This window comes from Canis aureus, chromosome 20, assembly GCF_053574225.1.
Source record: "Canis aureus isolate CA01 chromosome 20, VMU_Caureus_v.1.0, whole genome shotgun sequence".
NCBI classification, from domain to species: Eukaryota; Metazoa; Chordata; class Mammalia; order Carnivora; family Canidae; genus Canis; species Canis aureus.
Window position 1 is genome coordinate 22,672,393 of NC_135630.1, and position 26,679 is coordinate 22,699,071.

The window sequence follows — 26,679 nt, forward strand, 5'->3', positions numbered from 1 at the left end:
TACCTTCACAAATGCTGAGTGGAGGATGCATTGCTTTTCAGTAAATAAACTCTCTTGATAAATACTAAGTAGATGGCCCAGCAAATAGCATTTAAGTATTATTTAAAGTTAACCTTAAGGTAAAATACACATACAGACACACATAATTTTTAAAAGAATATAAAATCCTTTTAATGATACAGTGGTACTAACTTCTTCCTCTGTCCTCCTACTTCACCCCTCCCCTCCCCCATGCTCTCTAATCCTCTTCCTTTGGTACTTTTCTCACTTGTTCTTATTGAAGCACCTTGGAATGGGTACAAGGTAAGTCAAGGGCCCTATTATATTCAGCCTAGATGCCTTGGTCTAGGGAAAGATAGAATTACAGGCAGTGTACTCTATTTTTCCCACCCCCCATCCCCAACAAAAAGTCAGTACCAAGTAAACTATGTCCTCAATTTTCTCATCTGTGATTTTTTTTTTTTTAAACCACTGAGTAATTACCAACTGAAATAGAAAGTGCTCAGGCTGAGAGACCACTGCTGGCTGTGTGGCTGCAAACAGGAGATCCTAATTACAGTAATTCAAAATCCACAGGACAGGAAGCCAAATCATTTTTAGACTTTCTTCTTCTTCTTCTCCTTCTTCTCCTTCTTCTCCTTCTTCCTTTTTTCTTCTGGAGGAGTAGAGCATGGCTAACAGACCAGCTGATCTGAGACAGTTCAGGGTGGGCCACGGTAGGATATTCATGTTTCTAAATATGAACGTCTTTTAAAAATGGCTGTGTCCAAGAATTGGGATTTGGAATAAATGTCTGCCAACCACTCCAGCAGTACTGCTAGAAAGGAAATAGAACTTTAAATGTCTTCTCCTAGGACAACTAAACCTTTGTCCCAATGGAACACACTGAGAAACTGTTCTACAGAGGAAATTTCATGTAAGTAGGAAACAGAAACATAGATAAAATTGAAACTTGCTTTTTTGACATCTATCATAGTCATGAGAAAACTACTGATATATTATAAAAATTATAACATAAATATATATTAAGATTTCCTCTCATGAAGAATACCATAGGTGAATTTAAATGCCATATTGTACATAAACAAGTAATAATAATAATGGTGGTGGTGGTGGTGAACTTTTTTTTTTTTTGAAAGATTTTATTTATTTATTCATGAGAGACATATAGAGAGAGGCAGACACATAGGCAGGGGGAGAAGCAGACTCCCTGAGGGGAGTCTGATACAGGACTCAATCCCAGGACCCCAGGATCACAACCTGAGCCAAAGGCAGACACCCAATCACTGAGCCACTCAGGCATCCTGGTGGTCAACTTTTATTATATGTTCAGTATACACTGAGTAATAGATATAATGGGATTGCCATAGAAAGGTACCCAAAATCCATTTCCTCAAGGAATTTATCATATCAAAGTGGTGGGATAAACCCACTTGGAAAACATGCAAAAGAATATATAGATAAGGCCAATACTAATTGTTCCTTAATGCTTAAGGGATACAGGAATACAATGTGCTCTGAATTAGGTAGAGTTCTTTTGGGAAAAGATGAATTTCAAACAAAATTTTAAAGAAACGTAGACACGTGCTTTGGACATTGGTCTTTCTAGCCAAGGAAGTTTAAAGGTGGGACAAGAAAATCTGAGTCTGCTCAACTGGATTTGATGCTCTGAGCAGAAGAGATACAACAGATGAGGACAGTTTAGAGAGCAAGGCCTGCTGGAGAGGAGGGTACAGAAAAGATTATAGTTTAAAAGTCATGAGCTTCAAATGTAAATCAAAACCTCAAGACGCTTAAGATGGATATTATTTTTTAAATATAGCAAGTGTTAGTGAGGATGTGGAGAAATTGGAACTCTTATGCACTGTTGGTGGGAATGTAAAATGGTACAGCCACTAAAGAAAAAAGTATGGTGGTTCCTCAAAAAAATTCAACATAGAATGATCTCATGATCCAGCTTCTGGGTATACACTCAAAGGAATTGAAAGTGGGCACACAAAACAGAACACTGTATGTCCATGTTCGAAGCACCATTATTCACAATAGCCAAAAGGTAGAAAACAACCCAAATGTCCATCAACAGAAAAATGGATAAACAAAATGTGGTATATACATACAGTGGAATATTATTCAGTCTTAAAAGGGAATGGAATTCTGACACATGGTACAATATCCATGGACTTTGAAGACATTATGCTACGTGAATAAGCCAGACAAAAAAGGACATATAATGTATAATTCTCACCATATGAGATACCTAGAGTAGACAAATTCATAGAGACAGAAAGTAGAATAACAGCTAGGGGCTGAGTAAGAGGGTAATGGGGAGTTATGATTTCATGGGTATAGGGTTTTGGTTTGAAATGATGAAAAATTTCTGGAAATGGATAGCAGTGATGATTGTACAAGGTAAATGTACTTAGTGCCACTGGATGGTACAGTTAAAAAATGGTTAAAATGGTAAGTTGTATGTTATGTATATTTTATCACAATAAAAATAATGCAGTAAGATAAAATTTTAAAAAGAAAAAAGATGAACTTCAAAGTCAATGAGGCTAGCTTTAACAACCATCTCTGCCATTTAACAGCCATGTGACCATGGGCAAGGTACTTGCTCATTGAGGTCTGAATTCCTTAACTATGGAATGGAGATAAATAAATTCATAAATACAAGAAATAATGTAAAGCACCCATACCACAGAGAATATGAATTAACTAGAATTCTTGGTTGCAAGAAATGGAACCACAAATGACCTGCCTTAGGGACTTTATTGGCTTATTGAAGCAAACTCCAAGAGGGTCAAAGAACAACTGGAACTAAGCCGCCATCCAATTTAAAATCAAGTTCTTTTAATCTCACCTGTCATTTCTGCATAGTAGTTTCTCTGACTGCTAGAGAATATGACTCATGGGATTTTAGGCAGACATTTCTATGCTTTCACAATTGGATAAGAAGAACTCTTCCTTTGGTACTGTTTGAAAAATCCTGGGGAAAGATTTTGATTGGACTTGGTCACATGCTGAAGCCCTAGCCCAGTCACTGTGGCTGGGCTAGGAAAGTGAGAAAACCCCCACTGGGTGACTATTACAGCCAATTTAGGAAATAATAATCTAGATTTTATATACAAGATAAACTGGAACCATCTTAGATATCCGAACAGAGAAATTATCATTTAATTCAAGAAATATACATTTCATTTTGTTTTGAATTACTTCAGTCACTCATTAATACTCATTAGTCACTCATTAACACTAAGTTAATACATATAATTTTCTGAATAACTGAAATTTAGTCTCCTAAATATTAACATTTTTATTTTGAACTTTAAAATATATTTTTTGTGCCAAAATATAAAGACAACTTACTTATTCATTAAGTTCATTTATCATGAAAATAAAATATACTGGGTTGCAATATACTACTACTTTCAGGAAAAATTTTGGTGCTCAGAACTGCTTGAATCCTTCACTCCAAGGCCCAGAGAACATCTTTAGGTCAACATTCGTTACTTCTCTTGTTACTTTTCTCATTTTTCTGCTGCAAAAACCAAAAGAACAACAACAACAAAAAACCCCACCCTTTCATCTTTCATCCTGCTTTTAATTGCTGAGTATTGACCATCCAGACAATTAATGACTGTAAGTAAAATAAGTTTTCAGGATATATTTTATAGGCAAAAAAGTAGATTGGCTTTGATCCAAAGAATTATTATAGGTGTTCAAGGATTTGTTCTTCAGGTTCAAAAAAGTGTTTTTGGAAAATTGGAAGCTAAACTTTGCCTGAAATCCAGGTACTTCACAATATTAAGTCAAGACATATTAAATCTTATGGTGAAATCAAAGATGCCTGAGACATTGAAAGTTTCTAACCTAGTCATTAAAACACTTATAAAAATGAACTATAAAGAGAATACCATCAAGTTTAAACTGCTTGGTTTGGATATATACTAGAAATTCAGAGGAAATATGTTAGAATATTTGCAAGGCAAGTTTATTTAACCCAACCCATATATTGGTTATTGAATTGCTCAACTAGATTTTCTGAAGAAGTATTAACTAGACTAAGACAATCTCGCCTCTAAGGTATATCATTAAAGTGACTGACAGGGGGATCCCTGGGTGGCTCAGCGGTTTAGCGCCTGCCTTTGGCCCAGGGCTCAATCCTGGAGGCCCAGGATCAAGTCCCACGTCCCACGTCACGCTCCGGGCATGGAGCCTGCTTCTCCCTCCTCCTGTGTCTTTGCCCCTGCCCCCCGCCTCTGTCTATCATAAATAAATAAATAAATCTTAAAATAAAATAAAGTGACTGACAAAGTAGCTACTGACACAGAGAATTCTCACAGTCAGTACAATAATTCTTATTGATACTTCATGATTTCCACAATTTCTCTTCAAGGTTACTTTGACTTTGCTCTTGACCAACGTATTGATGGTTCTGGCAATGACATGTTTAAGGGGAAAACGACCCAGAAGGAGCATGGAGAACATGTATACTCTCTTTACTTATTTCACAGTCTTCAGAAAGACTTGTGATATTACCATCTCTCACCCAAAAACATAAAGTCCATGGCCTAGTATTTTCAGTAGCAAATGCTCCAATTCTTGAAGAATTTAATCAAATTTGTGATTACATATTCTTAAGAGGAAGTGAGCGTTGAAGAGAAGATTACGGAGGGCAGGAGAAATCCAAGAGCTCTCTTCCCTGTTTTTCTCTTTCAGAAAGTCTAGTATGCATAGAAAATATTATTTTTCTCATGTGATTAGAAGAAATAGTGATAAAACATAAAGAGTAACCACAAGCAAAAAGAATGCAGTTCCTATATACACTAACTGCCTCCCATTCTAGGAGGGCAAACCCACAGATAAAACCTGTGCCCCTGCCAAGGTCTGCCAAGGCGTTAAGTCTCTCCAGCTATGTAAACTGTGGAGAGTTTGCAAAGGAACAAATCTAGGACATAACCCCCCTGAAAACAACAAAAGGGATACTTGTCCAGACATTCACATTGCATCATGCCACTTCACAACTTATAATGAGTCTAGAAAAAGAGGCATGGTTTTGGCATGGCCAGTCCTGTAGTTCTCATTCCATAAGACAGAGCAAGCACATCATCATTTTCTAGTCTATATTTTATCTGCTTGAATCCATCCAGTGAGACATTGACAAACTGTTAAATCAAACTAAGCCAAATCAATGTGGGTTTTTGTTTGGTTTTGCTATAAATTGTAAAACTTATCAGCAATCAATCAAGGCCTGATATATTTATCTTATGGGTTTATCTAGGCAACTTTTCCTTTCCCTCATCCTATTTCACTGATAATTGGCTTCTAATATATAGAGTTTGGGGGAATTTTGTTTTCTGAGTATATGGGTTTTTTGGTATGTTTTCTATATAGAGTTCACACCATGCTAGATGTTTAAGTTGTAAACTATACTACTGCACAAGTACTTACACTCAAACATCACACAGTGAGGAAGAAGAATTTTGCAGATAAAAACTCAGATAGGGATAGATGGAAAGATAGATACACAAACAGACCGGAAACTGATCAATGTGCCTTTTGTCACCATGAGATTTAGGGTATTATCTACTCCTAAATCTTCCATCTTTACCTAACAGATCAAATATTTAAACCTGTACATTGAGGAAGGAGCCTAGGTGGCACAGTGGTTGAGTGCCTGCCTTTGGCTCAGGTTGTGATCTTGGGGTCCTGGGATGGAGTCCCACATCAGGCTCCCTGTGGGAAGCCTGTTTCTCCCTCTGCTTATGTCTCTGCCTCTCTCTGTGTTTCTCATGAATAAATAAATAAAACCTTTAAAAAATAAATAAAACTGTACATTTAAAATAGCTACTATTTGGAAATGGCCATATCTGACATTCACTAAGTTAATAAAGTATTATCTAAAGTGTCAAAACAGGGGCAGCCTGGGTGGCTCACTGTTTAGCGCTGCCTTCAGCCCAGGGCATGATCCTAGAGTCCCGAGATCAAGTCCCACGTCAGGCTCCCTGCATGGGGCCTGCTTCTCCCTCTGCCTGTTTCTGTGCCTCTCTGTCTCTCATGAATAAATAAATACAATCTTTAAAAAAAATAAAAATAAAGTGTCAAAACATGTCCATTTCATGAATTCTTTTCTCCTAGCCTTTTTGAGTTTCTAAAAATTTTGCCAGAATTAACATAATTTTAGTTTCAGGTTTGGGTAAATTTGGATTCAAATTCTTCTATTTTCTGTAAACTTGGGAAAACTTACTGCCAATATTTATAATGTGAAATAGTAAAGGCCATAGCAATGTATATGTTTTAAAACTCAGTATGAGTTTTATAGTACATGATGTACTCTTATTGCCTTAAATCTGCTATTCAAATGATTAGAGGAGAATTAAGAAGACTAAAATCATGGTGCTTGGGTGGCTCAGTCAGTTTAGCACCTGACTCTCAGTTTTGGTTAAGTCATGATCTCAGGGTCGTGAGATCAAGCCCCACATCAGGCTCCACACTCAGCAGCAGAGTCTGCTGAAGATCCTCTTCCTCAGTCCCTCCCTACCATACATTTCTCTCTCTCTCTCTCTCTCTCCTAAATAAATAAATCTTAAAAAAAAAGAAGAAGAAGAAGAAGAAGAAGTAGATGAAGAAGAAGACTGAAGTCACAACTTCCTGCCCACAGCTTCTTTCTCCTGCCTTCATCTCTTTGGTCTCTCTAGCTACTTACACTGATGAAAGTATGGGAGGAAAAATACATTATTCACTGTCTTAGTACATTGGCAAAACAAAAAACATGCAGCTCAACAGTCCTCCTGTTGAATAGTGAAGAAGAGTGTTTAGCATGGCAAAGATTAGTTATATATGGCCCAGAGCCACTCCTGAGGAGCTTATTCACTAGCTGAAGAGTTGAAACTAACCTATAGTAAACATTACATTGCCAACTGAAGGCAATCCATCTGCTTTGGAAGTCAAAAGAGTTGGTAGGGCTGACAACCTCTCATGAAAGTTGAGGAGCTGCCCAACAGAGGTTTATATATAAAGACGTTATATATAAAGAGGTTAATATAAAGACGTTGCCTACCTCTACATGCAAGTAAGTCACTCTAATGCCTGCAGACCAAGGAATCCTTATCATAATGTTTGAAAGATTACCTTCTATCTAGAAGCCATGCTGCATTAGTCAACTAGTGCTGTCATAGCAAAATACCACAGACTGGGGGGGCTTGAACAACAGAAATTTATGTTCTCACCATTTTAGAGGCTTGAAGTCCAAGATCAAGTGCTGGCAAGATTGGTGTCTGGTGAGGCCTCTCTTCCTGTTTGGTAAATGGCCACCTTCTCACTGTATCCTCACATGGCCTTTCCTCTGTGTTGGCTGAGAGAGATAGACTTTCTCTTGTCTCTTCCTCTCCACATCAGAATTTCACACCAGTCCTATTGGATTATAAGGCTCCATCCTTATGACCTCACTTAACTTTTATTGCCTCCTTATTCCCCTACCTCCCAAATACAGTCATACTGTGAGTTAGGCCTCAACATAGGAATTTGGGGAGAATACAATTCAGTCCATATACATACCTTAAGTTAAGAGAGTTATGTAAGACTATCAGAAGATTATGATACTTAGGCCACACAATTTAGGCCCTTGTAAGTCTCCTTGGGGGAAAAAATTCCGTCTCCAGTGAAATATGCTTTAGTTTATATTTGTAGATTTTACTGAAGTTTGTCACATGAACTATTTTCTTGTTTTTGAGAATACTGTCTATTCCAAATATTTAGTTCCTTCTACATGGGCTCTGTATAAGATTTGCCTTTTAGAATGTAGTGCCAGGGGGCAAAAATTTGTCTTCCATGAGAACTTCCTATAATTCCTTAAAATGCCAAGAACCTCATACTATAATATTTTCACTTTTTCTTCTAGTCTGGCAGGAAATTTTGGATCATATTGGAAGCTCAAACATAGAAAACTTATTTACTTATATTTGCAACCATCCTCTTACATGTTTTGCTTTTCATCCTGATTCTCTTATTACTTTTTTTAGTAAAAATTCTCTTAATATGCTTTTTTTAGCAGGTTCATTTTTCATATTTTCATGAAAAAGATAGTGTTTAAAAATATCCCTGGCACTAAAAGTGAAAATTGAAGCAGATTTTTAAAAATCAGATGGTAGATAGCAGTTTCTGTGAAAAAAATACCTACAAAAAAAAAAAAAAAGAAACTAGAGAAGCTACCAAAGAAAAGAATTCTGATTTATCCTTAAGTTTTCACTCACTATACTCAGGAAAATGAATACCTAGCAATGATGATGAAAATAAAGTTTCATAAGCAGCAAAACCCATTTTAAAGTGGAAACAAAGCTTTCAACAGAATAAATTGATAATTTTAAGCTGTTATATACAAATTAACTTTCATACTGATTGGTAATATATCATCTTAGCTAGCAATAGTCACTAGGCAATAAGCTCTACCCTGTTGTTGATATGAGCCTACTGTTTTCTGCTTTGGACTTCTATACCAGGTAGTGTATCACCAGACAGCACAGTTTAAAGAGTAAACAAAAGCAGCAGCAACAGCAGGACATCCAGGAGGAAAAGGACAGATGCCCTTTCTGAGTCTGCATGTGCTAGGATGTGACTTCAAGGCCTCTCTTACTAATAAGAATAATGCCTAAGGAAAAGTGGAGTTTTTTTTAAGCCTTAGAAACCATAGTTTCTGGAAAGGGAGTTTATGAAACAAAAGGTCAAAGAAATCAGAAACTAAAATATTTAGCCCTTTTATCATGGCACAAAATAAGTCCATTGGAATAACATGTTGCACTATGTTGTGCAAATGTTTTACACATGTTGTGTAAAAGTCCAGGAGATGCATTTACAAAATATTAGCAACATGTGTTGATGATATTTAAAATCTATCAATCATGTATGGATGCCAGGAAACAGTATGTTGTTGGATCACTGAACAAAGAAAAACTAACACAAAAAACTGGGCAAAGTCTTCCTGAAATTCTTCACAAATATGACAGACCTCCATAAAAACACTGCCTTGTATTGTGGTCCCAACTAAATTGAAAAAAAATTTAAGCAAAGGAATTTATATTCTGATAGGAGACTGATAGGAAGTCTCTAGACTAATAAATTTTCACAAAGTAGGTGAGAAGGACTAGGCTAAACCCTTTATGGAAAATTAGATCGAGATGGAGACTAAACATAAGCAACTATCTTCCCTATCTAAAACCTTCTGAAACAAATAGGAAAAATAACATGGAAGAGAATAACTCCTGAAGCATATTAGAAAACAAGAAAGGGTGCATTAGAAGACTACAAAATGCTGTCAAGGATATGAAACAATAGGAATTCTCACTTATTGCTGATGGGAATGCAAAAAAAGATATAGCACTTTGGAGAGGTTTGGCAGTTCCTTACAAAGTTAAATATACATTTACTGCTACGGACTGTTTGTGTGCCCTCAAATTCCTGTGTTGGAGTTGAATCTCCAGCATGATGATAATTGGAGGTAAAGCCTTTGGAAAGTATTTAGGTCATGAGGGTGTAGCCCTCCTGAATGGGATTAGTTCCCTTATAAAAGAGACTTCAGAGAGATCCCTCACCTCTCCCACCATGAGGACACAGCAAGAAGATGACCTTCTATGAACCAGGGAGATCCTCAATCAGACACTGAATCTGTTAGCACCTTGATCTTGGACTTCACAACCTCTATAATTGTAAGAAATCAATTTCTATTGTGTATGAGCCACCCAGTCTATGGTATTTTGTTATACCAGTCCAAAGGGAATAAAGAAATATATAAAATATATACATTTATTTCTCCATATGTCATGACAAGAAAGCCAAGAATCCCAGAAAAAAATTGCTGTTCATCTATTTACCATGCTCATACCCCACACTCTATTTCCACTGCACAATGGCACTTATTATAACATATAGCATTGCCTGTTTATATTCATACATGTCTCTTATTAGCACATCAGCTCTATCAGGGAAAATATTGTAGCTATCCTATTTAATGGTGTATCACTAGAACTCTAGCAAAATTTTATAAATTTGTTGAACTGAATGACTCGATTCCAACTTAGATGAGAGAAGTGCCATATCTACAAAGAATGGCTGCATCATCAGTACATCCCATATTTATCTTGCCTCACTGCAGTAACCTAAGTGAACATTTTATAAATAAGTACAGCACCTAACTTTACATTTTTCAGAAAGTTAGTGATCCCTATTTAATATAGTGATTCAATACAAGGTGATTCAATACAAGGAGTAATAGAAATATGCTAAATTAATCAGCATATTTAAATTAATTTTGGAATAGCTTCCAAAGAAGAAATGGAACTTAGAAAATCAAATTCAATCTACTATTTTCCCAGTATTCCTTCATCTGGTAATATGGCAAACCTAGGACTCAGTTAAGCAATTTTTGAGCATCATACTATATGAAGCTCTTAAAAATATATCTATTTTGATTGGAACATTAAAAAAAAAACTATAGGTAAAGCCAACTTTTGAAAAAGGCACAGTTATAGATGAAATTTTAAAAATACACAAAACAAATGAAAATGGAAACACAACTTCCCAAAATCTATAGGATACAGCAAAAGCAGTTGTATGAGGAAAATTCATAGTGATACAGGCCTACCTCAAGAAACAAGAAAAATCCCAAGTAAACTATCTAACTTTACACTTAAAGGAACAAGAAAAAAAAAAAAAAAGAACAAGCCAAGCCAAAAGTTAGTAGAAGGAAGGAAATAATAAAGATCAGGACAGAAATAAATTAGAATCTTCAAAAATAGAAAAGATCAATGAGACTAAAAGCTGGTTCTTTGCAAAGATAAACAAAATTGATAAAATTCCAGCAAGATTCATTAGGGAAAAAAAGAAAGCAGGCCCAAATAAATTTAGAAATAAAAGAGAAGTTATAACTGTTACTACAAAAGTACAAAGGATCATAAGAGATTACTATGAACATGTATACATCAACATGTTTCCTTTTTCTAGGAAAGCCTAGAAAAAATGGATAAATTCCTAGAAACACAATCTTCTGGGCCTGATCATAAAGAAATAGAAAATCTGAAGAGACTGATTACAAATAATGAGATTGAATCAGTAATTTAAAAGCTTCCCAAAAAAGAGAAGTCCAAGACCTGACAGCTTCACAGGTAAATTCTATGAAGCATTCATTTAAAGGAATTAGTACAGGGACCCACTGGAGCCCACAGCCCCCATGTGGGAGCCTGGCAAGCCCACCAAGGGGAAGTGCTTTAAGCTTCTAGGAATTTTATATATCAAAAATATTCCCTGTGCATGGGATTTGATATTGTATGGTTCATTAGGATTTGCTGTGCCTGACCTTGAACATTTTTTTGTTATGATGTTGGAGTATGAGGATTTATCTTGGTGACTTTAGGATGTTGGTTCCATTGTGGATATAATTATGGCAAAGCAAGAATCCAGGAAAGAACTTCCAGGGAAGGAATTAAAAATAAGATTTTATATGAAAGTACCCACCTTGATCCTGACAGAAAACAAACCAATGGCAACTCCAGCAGTTGAGCAGTCTCAAGCATAGAAAACCAAAATACAATTCATTGGAGTCTCTGTAAACAAAACTGAGGTCAATTCTATTAAACCTCATATGTACCATAAGGATTTCAATCAAGGAAATAAAGTATGTGTTAATCGAAGAAGGACCAGGAAGAGGAGGAGGAAGAGAGGGGGAGGGGAAAGAGAAGGGTAGGGGAGCGTGAGGGGAAGAAGAAAAGTAGTAGTAGTAATTAGTACCTATCTTCAAATTATTCCAAAAAAAATGAATAGAAAATAATGCTTCCAAACTCATTTTATGAGGCTAATATTATTACCCTGAGACCAAAACTAAAGACACCTCAAAAAAGAAAATCACAGGCCAATATCTCTGATAAACATGGATGCAGAAATCCCAACAAAATGTTAAGAAACCAAATCCAACAATGCATTAAAAGGATCATATACCATGATCAAATAGGATTTATTCCAGGGATGCAAGAATGTTCAACCACAGATCAATCAATGTGATACATCACATTAACAAAGAACGGAATAAAAATCTTATCATCATCTCAATAGATGTAGAAGAAGCATTTGACAAAATTCAACTTCCATTTATGATAGGAACTCTCAACAAAATGAGTATAAAAGGAATGTACCTCAACATAATAAAGGTCATATACGACAAACCCACAGTAGCATCACACTGAACAGTCAAAAGCTGAAAGCTTTCCCTCTAATATAAAGAAAAAGATATCTACTCTCTCCACTCTTATTCAGTACAGTATTGAAGACTAGTCACAGCAATTAGGCAATAAAGTTAGAAAGTTAGGAATAAAACTGTCACTATTTGCAGATGACATGCTGCTATATATTAAAAAAACCCTAAAGATTCCACCAGAAAACTATTAGAAGAACTAATAAATGAATTCAGTAAAGTTATAGGATACAAAATTAACATACAGAAATCAGTTGTGTTTCTTTCTATACTAATAACAAGCTATCAGAAGGAGAAATTAAGAAAACAATCTCACTTATAATTGCATCAAAAAGAATAAAATACCTAGGAATAAATTTAACCAAGGAGGTGAAAACTCTAAGACACTGATGAAAGAGTGTGAAAATGACACAAATAAATGGAAATATATATGATGCTTATGAATTGGAAGAATTAATATCATAAAAATATCCACTCTATTCAAAGCAATCTATAGATTTAATGCAATCCCCACCAAAATACCAATGGCATTTTTCACAAACTAAAATAAAGAATCTTAAGATTTATATGGAACCACAGAAGACCCCAAATAGCCAAAGCAGTCTTGAGAAAGAACAAAGCTAGAGATATTACACTCCCTGATTTCAAACTACACTGCAAAGCTATAGTAATCAAAACAGCATGGTAGTGGCAGGAACACCAATACATAGATCAATGGAATAGAATAGAGAGCCCAGACATAGACCCATGCATATAGGTCAATTAATATATGACAAATAAGGCAATAAATACAATTGGGAAAAGACAGTCTCTTCAATAAATGGTGTTAGGAAAACTGGATAGCAAACATGCAAAATAATGAAACTGGACCACTTTCTTACACTATACACAAAAATAAATTCAAAATGGGTTAAAGACTTGAATGTAAAATCTGAAATCAGAAAAACTCTTAGAGGAAAACAGGCAGTAAGTTCTTTGACTTCAGTCTTAGTAATATATTTTTGGACCAGTCTCCCCATAAAAAGGCAAAGTTCAAATAAACAAATAGTACTATATCAAATTAAAAAGCTTTTCATTTTTATTAACAAAATGAAAAAAGTTACTGAATGGAAGAGGATATTTTCAAATCATGCAAGAACTTAGACAACTTAATATTTTTAAAAAGCCAATTAAAAACTGAGCAGAGGACTTAAATACAATTCTTTTTCCAAAGGCATACAGATAACCAACAGGCACAAGAAAAGATGTGCAACATCACTAATCATCAGGGAGATGCAAATCAAAACTACACGGAGGTATCACCTCACACTGTCAGATTGCTATTACCAAAAAGATAAAAAATAACAAGTGTTGGCAAAAATGTGGAGAAAAGAACTGTTGTGTGTTGTCAGTGGGAATGTAAATTGGTAGTAACCACTATAGAAAACATTATGGAGGGATCCCTGGGTGGCGCAGCGGTTTGGCGCCTGCCTTTGGCCCAGGGCGCGATCCTGGAGACCCAGGATCGAATCCCACGTCGGGCTCCCGGTGCATGGAGCCTGCTTCTCCCTCTGCCTGTGTCTCTGCCTCTCTCTCTCTCTCTCTCTCTCTGTGACTATCATGAATAAATAAAAAAATTAAAAAAAAAAAAAAAAAAGAAAACATTATGGAGGTTCCTTCAAAAATTAAAAATAAGACCATACAATCCAGCAGTTCCACTTCTGGGTATTTACCCACAGAAAATGAAAACATCAATTCTAAGAGATATATGCAGCCCTATATTCACTGCATCATTACTTACAATAGCTGAGAGATGGAAGCAACCTAAGTGTCCATCTATAGATGAATAAAGAAGATGTGGTGCATAAATACAACACAATATCATTCAGCCATAAAAAAGAAATGAAATCCTACCATTTGCAACAAAATGGTTGGCCCTAAGTGACATAAGTTAGGCAGAAAAAAACCATATGATTTCACTTATATATGGAATCTAAAAAACCAATCAAACAAAACCAAACAAAACCGAAATAGTCTCATAGATACAGGGAACAAATGGTTGGTTACCAAAGGAGTTGGGGGTGGTACAAAAGGGGTGAAGGGAAGTAACAGGTACATACTTCCAGTTATAAAATAAGTAAGTCATAAGGATGCAATATACAGACTGGGCATATAATCCATAATACTGTAATAACTATATGGAGACAAACGGTAATTAGATTTATCATGGGATCATTTTATAATGTATAAAAATATCAAATCACTATGACATATACCTAACAGGATGCTATATGTTAATTATATTTCAATTTAAAAATCTGGACCAAATTCAGTCACAGAAAAGATGGTAATTACCATTTGACTGCTATGTAATGATAATCCAGGTGAAATCACTTAATGGTCCCCCTCCAGCTTCCAATGGATAAAGGACAGCATTTTAAAACCTTATACTGATATCTGTTATAAATTATGCAATCTTCACTAACTGCCTCAAAAAAGAGGTTATACATAGAAAATAAATATATCTAAATATATAAATATATCTAAATATATATAAATAAAGTATCTTCCCTATGGGTGAGACAGTTGCTCTTATCCCTTTTTTGGGACAGAAATTATCGGATAATCTGAAAAAAAAACCCTGAACTCTTCTCCAAGAAAGACTCTCTCTCTCTCTTTCTCTCTGTCACACACACACACACACACACACACACACACACAGAGTTTTGTATATCATTTCAAAGTTTATAGGTTCCTGAAGGTTCTCTAAGGATAATTGTTCAACTGGTCATTAAATTCATGGTTTTTAAATCATTCTAAGTGGGCTTTGGGAGAGGAGGAAGCGAAAAGCTGAGGAGGTAAGAGAGGAAGAAGAGCTCCCTACAACCCCTCTCTCAAGTGGAATGCCTACATATTAATCTCTTATGTATTGGCTTTCAGGCAACATTATTTGGTCAAAACAACATTCTGAATTGGACCAGGGATCTAAACCAGGCTTATCACAAGATTTATCTGGGAGCATTTGTTTTAAAATAATATTGCATTAGATGTCATACCATAGCATTTATTGGTTGCTTTCTGGATATTAGTCTTATCTCATTCCATTAGATTGAAGACTTCTTTAGTGAAGTATCTCTTCGGTTAAAAATACTCTGGAGGGCCCACAATGCTAAAAGCTGAGAACTATTCTAGGTGTTGGAGATTCAGAAGTGAATGAGGAAGAACCCTACTCTTGTCCAGCTTACCATCTAATTGCTAATTCTCCACGGCTGCTGTGTAGTATCTAATACACAAACAAAATTCAGTCTTGTTATTTACTGACTGGCCAATCATTATTAGCATGATCTTATAGACCTGCCTAGGGTTGAGGTTAACAATGAATAAAGCAAAGTCAAGTGACCCATATAAGGACCAAACAATATAGTACAGTACATGTTTAAGTCATGAATCAGGACAAGCTCTTTCACGGTTATTGCTAGGCTAGAAAGGTCAGGCACTGACCTTCCTAATCCCCACATCTCATCAGGGATGGCTCTAACTCTCAACTTAATTTTACAGTCTTATTAAATATAGTATGGTTTTTGTGCCAATAAAGTTAGTTTATTATTCATTTGTCCTAAAGAAAGAAACTTTAAAACTTATACCTTCCCACACATCCACGCGTTTCAATCTACAAACCAAGGAAGTACAGGTCAAAGTACATATCTACGTTGTTTTAAGGTTGAAAAAAAGCCAATCTATTCTTTTTTTTTTCCAAGATTTTTTTATTGAGAGAGAGAGAGAGAGAGAGAGAGAGAGAATTATTCTCTTTTGCCTTAAGCAATGATCCTAGTTTCTTTAGGTACTTAGTCTGTATTGGTATAACAAAATGCCATAGATGAGGTGGCTTATAAGCAACAGAAATTTATTTCTTATAGTTCTGGAGGCTGGAAAGTCCAAAATCAAGGCACCAGTATATTTCAGTGTCTGGTACCCTGCTCACTAGTTCATAAATGGCCTTCTTCTTGCTCTATCTTCACATGATGGAAGGGGCAAAGGAGCTCTCTGGGATCTCTTTTACATAAGCATGAATCCACTCTTTGGGCTTCATGTTCATGACCTAATTGTCACCCAAAAGCCCTACCCCTAGATACCATCACAATGGGCCTTAGGATTTAAACATATGAATTTGGGGGCAACACAAACATTCAGTCAATAGCACTCAGTTTCTATTCCTAAGAAAAAGTAGCAATGGTCACTACTAGAAATCTATGGCTAAAACAATTGAAGACAGATCTTAAATTCACACATTATGCACAGTCTTTGGAGTCAGATAACTGGAGTTCAAATCCTAATTCCCTCAGTTTTAGCTCTGGGGAAACTGGGCTAGTTACTCCACCCCCCTGCACCTGGGTTTCCTCATCTATAAAAAAGGATAATAATGGTACCTACTTCATACAATTGTTGAGAAGATCAAATAAATAATTAATGAAAGAACAGTAGCCAGCTTACCCCAGCACATAGTAAGCAGTCAGTAAATTTGAGCTATGAAAATAATGAAAGGATATTAAAAGAGAGATCTATCCTTTGGAGGAACGTATAATACAGTGAGGAAAGCAAACCATAAATGAAATAAATTATATGGGAGTGAACATTAACATGCCTAAGAATAAATGTATACCTTACAAACTAAAACTTCAGGAAATGGACATTATAGGAACAATGCTAGTAGCCTTTTGTTGCAGAGGAGGCAATCACAATGTAAGCAAAGAGTTCAAAAGTCCTATTTGGTAATAAGAACTGAAATGATGGGAACCCCAGCCAATAGCTCCACTACTCTGTGACCTGGATTCCTGTATGGGAAATGGAAAATGGCTAGCCTTTTTGAGTTCCAAAGAAAGACCAGAACTCAAAGAAAAAGAGAACTTCCATCTCTTAAGGGTAGTGGTATCTGGAATACAGAGCTAGTTGGGTACTAGTACTGAATTTATGAAGGTTTCCCAATAAATATTTCTGCTTCTGTAATTAAGAGGAGAAGAAATCAAACTGGAAGCAATATGTTTGTCCTTTTTTGCTTCCACCACTTGAGCATCTGACTTACTGTCTCCCTAGCCAAGGCCTGCTCCCTCAGCCCTATCTCAGGAAATAATTACTTGTTTCTCCAAAGTCTCAGTATTTCAGTTTTCTTCTCTAAGAGAATTTAGTGCATTCTAATTCCTCACTATGGGTGTGTAGAGTTTGGGCTTTGTATGAAAGTACTGAACCACAATATTCTATACATGAAACCAGTACTACAGTGTATGTTAACTAACTGGAATTTAAATAAAAGCTTAGAAAAAACAATTTTGCTAAATTCCTCAATTACTTAAAATTATTACATTCCACCTCTAAAAATGATCATATTTATAACTTTAATTTGTCACATATTCGAACTTCTTCTCTAGGAATCTTAAGGAACCAATAGTTTATGCAGGTTTTCGAAGTGTCTTGTTTTCTGTAGTGCAATTTGGTTTCCTGCTTTTTCAAAAAGTAATAAAATAAGTGAGCACACACAAGAGTATATAATACATGATGCCAAATATGTTTTTTATTCCCTACAAATTGCAGAAAAGATTAAATATTTTCTCTTTATTTACCACACTATTAAACACCTCAGTTCTGAAACCGCCATCAACACTAAATTCTAACTGCAAGTGATTTATTGAGCCTAAAAGCTTAACTCTACCTTCAATTTCCCTTTCTCAATTGAGAACACAAAACAATTTTGCCAACATACAGAGTGCTAGGCTAGTTGTTATTAGGAAGAAGGAAAATAATAAAAACCTGTGAGCCCTTAAAAGTGAAAGGCTTAAATAATCGTTTCCATCATCCAATCTTCTATTTTAGCTTTTACCCTTCTTGCAGGGGACAGTGGGAGGGAGGGTGTATATTTGTTTGGTTTATCAGGATTGTGGTTTTCATTCTCTTTTACAATTTAAAAAAGCTACTGTGCTTCTGAAACTCCTGGTCAGGGGCTTTTTGTCCCTAATGTTTCAAAACCTAGGGCAAATGGTTTTCTCCAATCCTGCTTAACTCAAATATGAAACAGGAAACTGTGATGTCGTGTCTAGTAAACCATCAAAAGCACTCTGTTTAAAATAGAGAAATTAAGTGAGCTCACTGCTGCTTTCAAATACCTTAATTTTTGGTGGAACACTTACCTATCTAGGAGTCATTGTAAAAGGTTAATTAAATAAAATAAAAATGGGATCGTCACTTCTTCCTAAGTGCATCCTAAGTTGTCTTGGCAAATGAGTTCCTTCAAGGGAAAAGATGAAAGATGTCAGCATTCTCCTGTAAGAATGATGTACACTTAAGAAGTTACTTTGCTCACAACTCAAAAAGTTCCTTTCATTCGTGGAATAAGAGAATAGAACTTGAACATTCTAATAGTATCCTTACAATGGTACTATTTTAATACTGATAACTCTGTGGATGTACACATAGCTAATCACAACTGTAGGCCACTGAGCAGTCATTTAGAGCACTTAAGGAAAATAAAATAATTCTCTGAGGCTTTGACATGATAAACATACAAGTTCACTATCTAAACATTAAGTCATCTTTTAAATGGATACTTTAAGTAATCACTTCCTGTACAACCGGAATGAAATATACACTGATTTTAATGACAGTGATAATAAAGTTGGTTACGTAATTCCAAGCCAGTCACCGTGGGGAAAATGATGAGCATTAGTCTTCAGAGACAAAGTTTCTTAAGAGAAATTATTAGCACTATTAATGTGGTTAACATAAAAAGTGGGGGATGAGGAAGAGAAGGAATCTAGCTCTCATAGCAGAGCTGTGGTTGACATTTCTTTGGTGTTAAAAAGTCTTTTCTTTACAGGATTGTTTTGCTGTAACTATTGGCAGTATGAAATAGTTATAGTTTCTTTGAAATAAAAATCGTATATTCTTGTCACTGAGCCATTAAGCTTTCCCTGATGATCCCCATTTTCTTAGCTCTCTCTTATCAAGTGCCTTAGTTTTCCTCCAATAAATGTGGTTAGCTGGGTTTAAGTACTGGAAAGCTAAAAAGGGCAAGCTCAGTTTTTTTCCTTCACAACTCTCTGAAAAGAGCTCCCTTTTATTAAGAAGATAGAAAGGAAGTAAGTAAATGAAATAAAATACAAATTCTGATTCTCTTCAGAATGACTGTTTTCTGAAAGATCATTTCTGGTCTATACTGTATTTTGGAATCTATGCCTCTATTCGAAAAGATTCAAGGAGTAATCGAAAATAATAAAGGGAGAATAAAAGTAGAAGAGTGTTTTCCCTTATAATTCTTATTCTAGATGGTAAAGAAACTAGAAGATAGGTAAAGAGTAACCAAACAACTGTTAAAAATCACTCTGTAACTAAGAAATGGGTAGCAGTATTATGTGTAACTTTTGTTTTCTTCCTCATGCTTTTTCTAAATTTTCAAAAACAGTGTTACAATAAACACATGTTACTTTTATCAGCAGAAAAGAGGATTTAAGTGCTTTTCTATTTCCGGTTGCCAGGTCAGCCTCCTGATCCAGCTCTTAGTGAAGATCAAGAGCTTATATATTTTTTTTTTCTTAAAACCACAGTACTGGCACAGTGTTGAACACGTTCTGGGCGTTCAGCAAGTCTGGACTGACTAATTAATTGATGTAGGGCTCCTTCACTTTTGTACACCTCTGTACTTAAAACACTGTTCTCAGGGGTGTCTAAACACACTTAGAAAAAGCTGCTCTGGTTTAAAATGATATATAAATTCTCTACTAAAGTAATTTCTCTATATTCATCATCTCTTAAGAGCAGATGAGTAAGGTGACATTTTCATGTTACTAGTTGGGAGTTGCTCAGAACAAAAAGCCACTATCTTTTGGTTTAGAGTGAAGATTTGCTCTAAAAATAAGTTACTTGGGGATCTCAGACATGACCCAGTCTTTAGATTTTTATCAAGAAGGCTGCCTCCACATTAGATGCAAAGTTTAAGTATTAAAATTGAGATTATTTTTTTCCTCAAAGAGAAGCCTCCACTTCTGGCAACAGTGCTGGGAAAGAGATTGCCATAATCTCCTTAAAGACAGGGCCCCCCAATCTTTCCCTCCTTAATGCTTTGGCCAGTCTATGGGGCAGACTACGTATTTTATAACTGTTGAAGAGTGAATACATTAATTAATCTGCCAACATAGCTACAAACCTAGTTTGTCACAAAGTGGATCTAGTATGTTCAGGAAGAAGGGTAGTCTACAAAAATATTTAGAGTATTATAACAAAGACCCTACCAAATATACAATAAAAGGGCAAAATGCATTGTTTTCTACATGTTAGACCAGTTCATGAGAATACAGAAGGCTGATAATTAAATGTGATAACTAATGAAAACTTCTTAAGCTGGTATCATTTTAACCAACAGGTGTATTCTAGAGTTGAATTTATAGAATAAAAAATTAGTCTGAATAAGATCAAGTCATGAAAATTGTTCACCTTATATAAAACAGAGATAGATATAAAAGATGTACCCTGAACCAAAATGCATGACTTACAGTGATGATTTCTTTAGCATCTCTAAGGGTACTTTCTTGAAGTTACCCATCTGTGTTTCAATAATACACTTTTTTCTTTTACCTTTTACAAGTTTTGTGTTCAATCATATATGTGACCCAGATATTCAATGCCACCTTGCTAATGCTAAGACAGCTATTGTATCCATAAAACCACTGCACAGTGTCTAAATCAGGAGCTGAATATGTTCCTCTACCTTTTATCGGCTCTAAAAATGCAGAGCAAACATTATCTATTGTTAATTACCTGTAAAGTAGGGCTTTAGCCACTTCCCCTGTTTCTAAGAGCCCTGAAGTGAAACCTAAAAGAAGTCACCCATTGTTTTCAATTGTGCAAGGGCCAGGAGCAAACAGGGCTCAAATTGCAGCTCTGAAAGGCCACAGGAAATTGGCATACCACTAATCTGCACTCAACTATTCAAAGAAACAAAGCCCGCATTCCTGCTGAAAAACTCACCAGCAGAAACCCAAGGCAGATCTGTTCAGTAAGGACCACAGAATAAATCTGCAGAAATAAAAGTTTTAATTAGACTACCAGGAGACCTGGCTCTAGTTTCCTAGCTCTGAGAGTAACACGCATCATTTAGATTTCCACCTTCCCAATTTTCCCTAAAATGGGACTATGTAATTAGAAGACTTTCCACTTAATAATTTGAGCAGAGATGGAGTTGGAGGAGACAACATAATAAGAGGCTAACTGTTCACTATACATAGCTGAGTTATAATAAACTAGTATACTAAAATAATCAAAATCCAAAATGATTTACATTTGCTTTGTGTATTTAGGCTATATACATTCCTTGTAAACGCTACAACATTGTTTCTAAGCCATAGGAATGGCAGCAGTGAAGAAACTGGCCAGATTATCTTTCATATGAAATAGCACAATTTAAAATGAAACTCCTGTAAAATTCAAGGATGAATATAGGGATAGTTTTTTCAACTAGATGGTCCATCACAGCAAAAGTCATGAGCAGAACACTGCTGCATCATCATCAGCTGGTGGGGCATATTCATTTGTTCTTACAAAGTGGGCATGAAAGACCATAATTAACACAGCCAGAGAAGTGAGGTTTTCGTCCTAATTTTATTAATAAATGGGAAAATCCAATTTCTTCCCTGTGTCAAACTTACGTATAAAACTAGGCTAATATTTAGGCTCCTTCTTAACTCACAAGTTTGTTGAGATACCAAATTTTTATAAACCTAAGTACTTACAAAAATATTATATGGAATATACAACTTAAGGTATTACTATATTTATTAAGAATAATGCTCTGATTTGAGGAATAAATTGAATTACATATTATTATAGATCTATCCAAAGAGCATTCAAAAGCATTTATAGCCACTGTGCATTTGAAAAAAGGGACGTTTTGAAGAGTTTTGTCCCTATGCCAAGTTCAGCAAGAAGAGTAAACAATAGTTTAGTATCTAGGAGAAGGAGCATTAGTACCTAAGAAGCTGAGAAGGGGCTCTGGCATTCTCCAAGACTCTTAAATCAACTCAATATTAGTTACTCTGAAGGATACTTCTGATCCTTAATGAAAAAGACCAAGCGGTTTGTATTATGAACAACTAAGAATGGATTATTAAAATGAAGGAGTAAGTCCAGGCACTTCCATGTCAAGTCTATTTGGGATGTTAGAGAGGATGCACTCATACAGTGGGAAAAGGTAAGACGTTTCAATGACTTCTAATATCTGTTTCTTCCAGCGCCAAAATTTTACTGCCCCAATTCTTTTTTTTTTTTTTTTAAGATTTTATTTATTTATCCATGAGAGACACAGAAAGAGAGGCAGAGACACAGGCAGAGGGAGGAGAAGCAGACTTCCATGCAAGGAGCCTGATGTCGGACTCAACCCTGGGAATCCAGGATCACACCACACCCTAAGCCAAAGGCAGACACTCAACTGCTGAGCCACCCAGGGGTCCCTACTGCCCCAATTCTCAAAAGGATTCTCTTCTGGAAGCTTTAACGTAATCAATGATATTACCAAAATTTTCTACATCAAATAATTACATAATAATTACATAATATTTTTAGAACTCTACTTAGTATATGCAAGACTAAAATTTTTTTTAAGGATTTTATTTATTTATTCATGAGAGACACAGAGACACGTAGGCAGAGGGAGAAGCAGGTTCCATGCAGGGAGCCCAACGCAGGAATCAATCCCAGACCCAGGGATCACGCCCTGAGATGAAGGCAGGCGCTCAACTGCTGAGCCACTGAGGCGTCCCTAAAAGGGTTTAAAGCATATCAGAATTTATATTTTATCACTACAGAAAATGTCCCTCTGGTCAGAAAAACAAGATCCAAATACAGGCTTTTACTTATTCTTTTTAAAGATTTTATTTATTTGAGAGAGTGCAAGAGAGCAGGGGGGAGCAGCAGAGGGCAAGGGAGAAGCAGATTCCCCACTGAGTAGAGAGCCCTGTGTGGGTCTCAATCCCAGGACAATGGGATCATGACCTGAGCTGAATGCAGGTGCTTGACCGACTGAGCCACAGAGGTGCCCCTCAGTTATAGGCTTTTAAACTCAATTGTAAAATGCAGGGGGAAAAAAAATCAATACATAATTATTGAATGCCTAGAATGAGCAAAGCACCTTGGGATGCAGGTAAATCCACAACATAATGTCAACCTCAAAGAATTACAATATAAAAGGAGAGACAAGACATAAATTTTGAAAAGTGCCAGAAAATGATACCTAATTATGCCACTTTAGCATAGGAATTATTTTGAGCTAAAGGCACTAAAAACCAGCATGTGCAAGAAGGGCACTCTGATCTCCCCTTTACTTTCTGAAAGCAGGAGAGAAAACTCCCTTGGGAAAGATGCCTTCCCAGGACCAGGAGGAAAGGAATATTGTTAACACCAGAGATGGGGAGTGGAGGCTGAGAGAAATCTATACAGATGGACCTAGTTAAGGCAACTCAACTCCCTGGGATGCCTGGGTGGTTCAGTGGTTGAGCTTCTGACTTCGGCTCAGGTGGTGATACTGTGATACCAGGGTCCTGGGATTGAGTCCCATATTGGGCTTCCTGCATGGAGCCTGCTTCTCCCTCTGCCTATATCTCTGCCTCTCTTTCAAATAAAAAAGATAACTTCCTTTAGTCTCCCCATATGTCTTGGGTACTTCTCCACAATTGTCTCTCTTTGTTCAACCTAGTATATAAATACTTAGACCTAGCCACTTCCTTGGGTATTCATTTTCCTAAGGGGGCTTCTTATATACATGTGAAAATCTGTATGCTTTTCTCCTATTAATCCATCTTATGCCAATTTAATTCTCAGGCCCAGCCAGAAACCTTCAGACGACAGCGGTGAAATTTTGCCTCCTCTACAACATTAAAAAGTAAACATGAAAATTAATAAGCAGTTTACACAATATTGTTACTAAAAAAATTCTGGGAGAGATTATTTTATCATGATTCAGTCAGAGAAGTAGGATTTAGACTTAGCTATTAAAGAATAAAGTTTAAAAGGTAAAGGCAGTCCCTGAGGTCAGGATTTGAAGGTGTGTTTTAGGGACAGAGAGTGAACCAATTCTACTAGATAGAAGATTTATGTTGTAGGATAAGCAGGAGAGAAGGGTGAAAGGGCTGGTGCGGGGTCTGACAACACAGCTATGAATACCTAGTGCATGAGTTTTCACTTAATCCTATAGTTAATGCATAGGGTGACTGCAGGAAAAGAGGCTAGGAGGGCAAGAAGGAAAGAGAAAACTTGGGGCTTCAGAAGGACATACAGTCTGATGAACTGGAAAAGATTAATTTTTAATATGGTTATTTGTTATGCAGTCATGCTGTAGGCCAGTAACATCATATGATAAATGACACAAATGTTTCCAAGTGTAAATCATCATATTCCAACTAGGCAGCCACCAACAGACACACATTTTCCGTTGGGTCAAAAGGACCCAAAATTTTATTTGCACACAAAAATACAGTTCTGTTTTTTCCCCTTGAGAAAGTGCCCCATAGGTAACATCTGAACGGCCCCCAAGGTGAAATCACCACTCTATACTCCGCGCTGCCTGTGGTTAAGTTAGTCATTTGTTGTGCCATAGGAAGGAGGTGACAGTTACTGCTTGGATATGTTTGTAGGGCATAACCTCAAAGGGACTTCCTCACACTCTATAGTAGAAAGAAATAAATGTTTGTTTTGAAAGATAAGCATAGGTAAGTAGGAAAAAGTGCTCAAGGGCAAATACTTTTGAAAAAAATGCTTTATGAAAGAATGTTGGGTTTTGTTTTGTTTTGTTTTGTTTTTTTTCAAGAAAGGCAAGTTCTAGCAGACCTTTTTTTTTCCCCCCAAGAGTACTGCCTGCTTTTCTTCTTTCCAAAATTTGCCAGATTTTACAATCCATATGAAGCATATCTATTTCCCTAAGGATTAAAAGACTCTCCCTCCCCCCACCCCCAATTACAATTTTTACTTAAGAAATTAAGGGACCACATGGTCCTATTTCATTGCCAAGGAGAAAAAAAAAAAATCCCACCATCTGCATAGGACGCAAGAAAATGTGAGCTTTCACACTTGACTTTTTTTTTTTTAAACTCAACTCTTGAAATCAAGCAATGCCAGCTTCCTCAAATTCAAGTTATTCTACTTTATAATGATCACCCCTCGAAAAAGCATTTCCAAGTCTCTACATGTGCCACATACCACCTATAAAATGTAGAAAAATTATAACTTCAATACCATTCCTTAAAATCATTTCGAACTATGAATAAAAAAATAACCAATTCCAATCCCAAAATTGTTTTGTCCTTCATTTTGTATAGGTTCTGCAAGAATTTGGATTTTTACTGCCTTCACATATTCTTATGGTGCACTTTATTTAGGAATTGTAAATTAAATTCCCAGGCTTCAAGTATAGACAAGGTCTATAGTATAGGCCTCTTAAAAGTATTTTTCATATATTTTTCTCACTCTGCTGGGTCACTTTCCTATTAGATGTTTATCCTTGGATAAGTCATTTCATCTCTCTGAGGTCAACTTTCTTTGAAATGAAGGAAGAGAAAACTAAGTAGCTGTTAAGGTCCCTTCCAGGTTGGATTTTGAGTGGCTTCAAATTATTCTGTAATCTTGGGATGCCTGGATGGCTCAGTGGTTGAGCATCTGCCTTCGGTTCAGGGCCTGATCCCTTGTCTGGGATAGAGTCTCACATCTGGTTCCTTGCAAGGAGCCTGCTTCTCCCTATATCTGTATCTCTGCCTCTCTGTGTGTGTGTCTCTCACGAATAGATAAATAAAATCTTTTAAAAAAATGTTATTTATTCATGAGCGACACACAGAGAGAGACAGAGACACAGGCAGAAGGAGAAGCAGGCTCCTTGCAGGGAGCCTGATGTGAGACTTGATCGCAGGACCCGGGGATCACGACCTGAGCCAAAGGCAGATGCTCAACAACTGAGCCACCTAGGCGTCCCTAAATACAGTCTTTAAAAACAAATTACTCTGTAATCTTAATTCCCAATCACCTAATACACATATTTCCCAACCACTCCCCTCCTTTCTCCACTACTGTCACCACCACTTTGACTTTGACAAACAAGAGAGAAAAACACAGGGAATAAAAACGAACACTAAAGTTGCTAGTATTTAACTAGCAGTGTTCTTTAACTTCAATAATTCAAGATGTAAAGCCTGAGGGATCAGGGAGGCAGGGTACAGAGGGAATAGGGGGTTAATGTTTTTAGACAATCAGGAGAAAATGGTTGGCCTACTGAATTTTCTAGTTCTGGAATTTGGTATTTCTGACAACAGAGTTCAGATACATAATTCACTCTTCTGAGTGATAGACAATGAACTCTGGGGAGCTGGAGTAGAAGAAATAATTTAGTTTCTGTTTGATTTTTCAAAGCCTTTGATTCTCTTCTCTGCCTTCTTGTTTCC

At 36.3% G+C, this 26,679-nt stretch overlaps 1 pseudogene; it reads left to right on the top strand.

Moving 5' to 3' along the window:
* Window positions 1-11,221: 11,221 nt before the first annotated feature.
* Window positions 11,222-11,550, top strand: LOC144291365 (cytochrome c oxidase assembly protein COX20, mitochondrial pseudogene; annotated as a pseudogene).
* Window positions 11,551-26,679: the final 15,129 nt, after the last annotated feature.